The sequence below is a fragment of the Triturus cristatus genome, chromosome 5_2 (genome assembly GCF_964204655.1).
Source record: "Triturus cristatus chromosome 5_2, aTriCri1.1, whole genome shotgun sequence".
Lineage (NCBI taxonomy): Eukaryota > Metazoa > Chordata > Amphibia > Caudata > Salamandridae > Triturus > Triturus cristatus.
Genome location: NC_140588.1, coordinates 623,933,157 through 623,937,731, shown reverse-complemented (window position 1 = coordinate 623,937,731; position 4,575 = coordinate 623,933,157). Strand labels below are relative to the sequence as shown.

At 39.5% G+C, this 4,575-nt stretch overlaps 1 long non-coding RNA gene across 1 annotated transcript; it reads right to left on the bottom strand.

Annotated features, from left to right (window-relative positions):
• Nucleotides 1-2,092: 2,092 nt before the first annotated feature.
• Nucleotides 2,093-3,303, bottom strand: LOC146829099 (uncharacterized). The gene is made up of 5 exons (XR_014961907.1): nucleotides 3,182-3,303; nucleotides 2,981-3,059; nucleotides 2,794-2,868; nucleotides 2,640-2,706; nucleotides 2,093-2,399 (listed from the first exon to the last, which is right to left on the bottom strand). It is a non-coding gene; the product is annotated as an uncharacterized LOC146829099 (long non-coding RNA).
• Between the last annotated feature and the right edge of the window lie 1,272 nt (nucleotides 3,304-4,575).

Below are 4,575 nucleotides of genomic sequence, written 5' to 3'. Positions count from 1 at the left end.
CTGGTGGATGGGTGGAGGGTACACAACCCAGACAGGGCCCAATATACCTTCTTGTCAAATGCCTATCGCAGTCTCTCCCGCATTGATTATGTATTAGTTCCAGCATCGCAGGCACTCGATATTCGATAAATTCGCCATTAAAGCAGGGGTATTTCTGATCACTCACCGATCTGGACACATGTTTTCCTGGGCCAGAGGAGGATGGGGAGAATGGCTCCCATTAATCCGTGGTACCTTCGAGACCCTGACACCCGAATTTTTTTTATCCAAGCCACAGATCACTACTTTCATGAAAATTAGGGTACGGTGGAATCAGCCCAAACGTTATGGGAAGCCTACAAGTCAGTGATTCACGGGCAAGCCCTGTCTCAGATCACAGGCAAGAAAAAAGACAAACAGAAAGACTTAGTGCAGGCGGAAGACGAAGTCCTTAGATTAGAGGAAGAATTAGAAGTGACAGTAACCCCTGAGAAGTTGCACCTCTTGCAGCTAAAACAAGATGAGTTCAAAGCCATTGCAACAGACAGAGCTAAGGCTCAAGGGAGGAAAACGCAAAACAGAATCTACGAGCACGGAGACAAAGCAGGGAAACTAATCGCATGGTTAGATAAGAAAGAATGGACTAGCCGTCTTGTGCCTGAGTTACATGTAGAGGGTGTTGGTCCAATTACTGACCCACAGGAAATCGCTGACCGGTTTGCCGAATATTATCAGACGGTGTATGGCACGGAAGGGAAGTACTCAGCCGAAGATAACTGCTCCCTAATCCAGGATATCTTGCTTCCCACCCTGACGGCCGAAAATCAGAAATACCTTGAGTCCAATTTTTCAAATGAGGAAATTGCTCAGGCGATACGATTGATTCATTCTGGAAAAGCCTCCGGTCCCAATGGCCTACCAATCAAGCTATATAAGCTCAAACCAGACAAGATAGCCCCATATCTTCGATCAATGTTTGTGGCCAGCAGGGAGAGAGGGACACTCCCCATGGACCAAAGGATAGCCAACATAGTAGTCATTCACAAAGAGGGTAAACCAAAAACCAGCTGTGCCTCATATAGACCTATATACCTACTTAATGCAGAGCCCAGGATCCTCGCAAAACTGTTGGTGCTCCGGTTGGTAAAAGTGATAGACAGCTTGGTACATCCGGACCAATCAGGATTCATGCCACATTGCAACACAGCTTTAAACATGTGCAGGGTACATGGAGTTCTGGGCAGGGCAGCAACTATCCTGGAACCAGCGGTACTCGTGTCGCTGGACGCCACCATGGCGTTTGACATGGTGGAATGGCAATACCTCTTTGCTGTACTCGGCAAGATGGGCTTCGGGCCCACATTTGTGAGCTGGATCCAATTACTGTACTAAAAACCAATGGCTCAAGTAGTGGTGAATAATCGCGCATCAACAACATTTAAGTTAAGCCGTGGCACTCGCCAGGGGTGTCCATTTTCCCCGATCCTATTTGCTTTGGCCCTGAAACCCCTGGCGGCATGGATCCACAGGGATCCAGTGATTCATGGTATGCGTTGGTCCATGAACTGGGAGGATAAGATATCCTTATATGCAAACGATATTCTGTTGTTTTGACTTCCCCGAGAGCCTCCTTAATATGTCTATTTGATATCCTAGCAGTGTTTGGTAGATACTCCGGCTTCACTATAAATTGGACTAAATCTGTTGTTTATGTCCGACAGGGGGAATCTCCTGTCCTGCTGAGGAACTACCCAATTCAGATAGCGACTGATGGATTTAGATATTTGGGCATCTTTATTTCACTAAGTCCCATGCTCCGATTCATCCGTAACCTCCTGCTACCAATACGGAGATTGAAAAGGGACATAACAAACTGGAAATCTTTGCCCCTCTTGCTATTGGGCAAGACTGCCCTCTTCAAAATGATAATAATTAACCACCACAGGGGCAGCCCGAACCACCTGAACCAGGGGCAATCAATAATGTATCCTAACAATGGTTCAAAGTGTATGCAAAATAGTCATCATATAAACATTTTATAAAACACATACATATAAATTACACAGTGCTCAATAACTCAAAAATGTGAAAAATAAATAATAAAGAATATGGCCCTTATACAAGAAACAATTTTAATCATAGAAATAAAACATTCTTTGTAAAAATATATTAACGTAAGGCTCAGACATGTAAGCTGGTACATATAACAATTCTTTAGACATATAAAACCAGACAAAATGGCATATACAAAGAGGTTACATAAAAGTCGGAGTTCCAAACCAACACTGGAACTACAACACACAAAACAATGTGTCCTCCATAAATTGTGGCCACAGTTGCGTCGACGGCGTTTTGATCTTTGTCATAAGTACATGGTCCTCATCAGGACAAGTAGATAACTGAGCATCTCACCAAATAATCTATGAAGTACAAAATTACCATTTAATTATTAAAAAAGGGCCTAAAAAATAAAAATGAAAAAAGTATGAAAAAATGTGCAATAGTAAAGAAAAGAGGAAAAAAGTACCTCACCATCCCCATCAAAAAATGGGGTTTGTGCAAATAATTATAAGAAAAGAATCATGTGAGCCCAAGTAAAGTATGCCCGTTTTATTCAGAGCTGTAATACATGAGATATATAATTTTTATCTCATACTCACTTTATTTGCCAACTGATCTTAAGCACAATGTGAATTAATGCTTATATATCAGGAGAAAACTTTAATTCTGCAGGAGAAAGGAAAACAAATCTATGAGTACCCTAATCAAGCAGAACCATCCTCCGACCGAAAAGACGCAAACCAAGTTACTTACATGTTTGTGGAGAATATAGAATATCAATCGAGTAAGTTCTAAAATTCAACTTCTTTTAACTTGTAATCTCAACAGCTGCAAAAAAAGGGGGAGACATGAACCTATATAGGCATATGTAAACAGCGTGTTGAGGACCTATTCCAAACTTTATCAACAGAAAGCCAGTTAACTGCCAGACATATATTACCTGTATACGGTAAATCATACACAGCCAGCTGTAATGGGCCAAAGTCCCTGCAATGTCTTCTTTCGAAGAGACTCCCAAACTAAAATAAAAACGAGAGAAAGAAAATAGAATCTATCTGTGAGGGGCTAAGGGACTCCGTAATGAGGAAAGCTCGACTAGTGAATCAAGAGTCCTCACTTAATAATCCAAAAGAAAGCTTACCATCAATGAATAGATCTTCTGCAACTCAATTGCCGAATATCTCCGTTAGTCAAAACACCACTAAGATTCCCGTTTTTCAGCAAACGCCACGGCTCTCACCGGAAGGCAAAAACAGAAAAAGGGCTCCCGCAAATAGGACGCTAAATCAGCGCCATCTTTGAATGGGGTCATTATACCAGATGACAGTATAAAACAACACTTGTTAAACAAATTTTGCCATCGAAATAAAACTATCAAACAACAGACCCAAAGCTTAGATAGTAGAGAAAAGAAACTTCAGTTATGAAACTCCACATCCGCGTCATTTTAAGATAAAAACATTAATCACAAAAAAGTGAAATCCAAAATCCGGGCTATTAGAACCATCACCAGTGAAAATATAAGTAAATCAACCATTATTGTATCGTCAGTTAGCTAAATACCGCAAACATCAAATAATTACGATACTAGTGAATACATAACGTATAGCATTAATTTGCAGAATACAATTTCATTCTTCAATTTTCTCACTTGTCATCAATAAAGTTTTGAATAAGAATGTACGGCATTTTCAAGATATAAACTTGGTTTGCAGAGTACAATTACATTCTTCAATTTTCACATTCATCGGCAATAAAGTTTTTTAAGTGTATAGCATACATCAACTGCACACATATATACTAGTAAGACAATGAATTCAATTTAGATCTTTCAGCGTTACACGTTGTTTTTTTTGTGGGTTTTTTTTAAAAAAGGAAAAAAAATTCAACAGTACATAAGACTGCAAATTCACGCAGTTATAATGTTATTAGCGACTGCTCCAAAGATTGAAAAGAAATCAATCAAATTAATTAAGGATCAAGTACAATTATATTTACAAGATTTATATTCATAAATAATATTGTTCAGCAAAAAAGAAAATAGAAACTTTATTTAAAACAGTCACATGCCATTATCTCTTCAGCAAATGTAGATATAGATGTCATATTAACTACATCAGGAGTTCAACACCTTGCAGGTACAGCACAAAGTTATGGATTTATCCAAAGATTAAAGAATGACACTCCTCCATATTGTTCAAACCCCTATTTATGCTATCGCAGCGGAGGATCCAACGGCATTCAGATTTATTTAAAATGGGAGTAATGCTTCCACCTCGCAAAGGTGTCTGTATCACTTCGATGACTTGCCATCGCAAATCCGAAGGTGCATGATTCATTTCTAAAAAATGAGACACCAAAGGTGAATTTTCTGTCTTGCAACGAATGCGTCTCTTATGTTGACCCAAACGTATTTTGATTTTTTGCGTCATCTGTCCAATATATATGAGATCACAGGGACACCAAATTGCATATACTACATTATGCGTATTGCAATTTGAGTGTTCCCTCAAATCATGACATATGTTGGCGTGA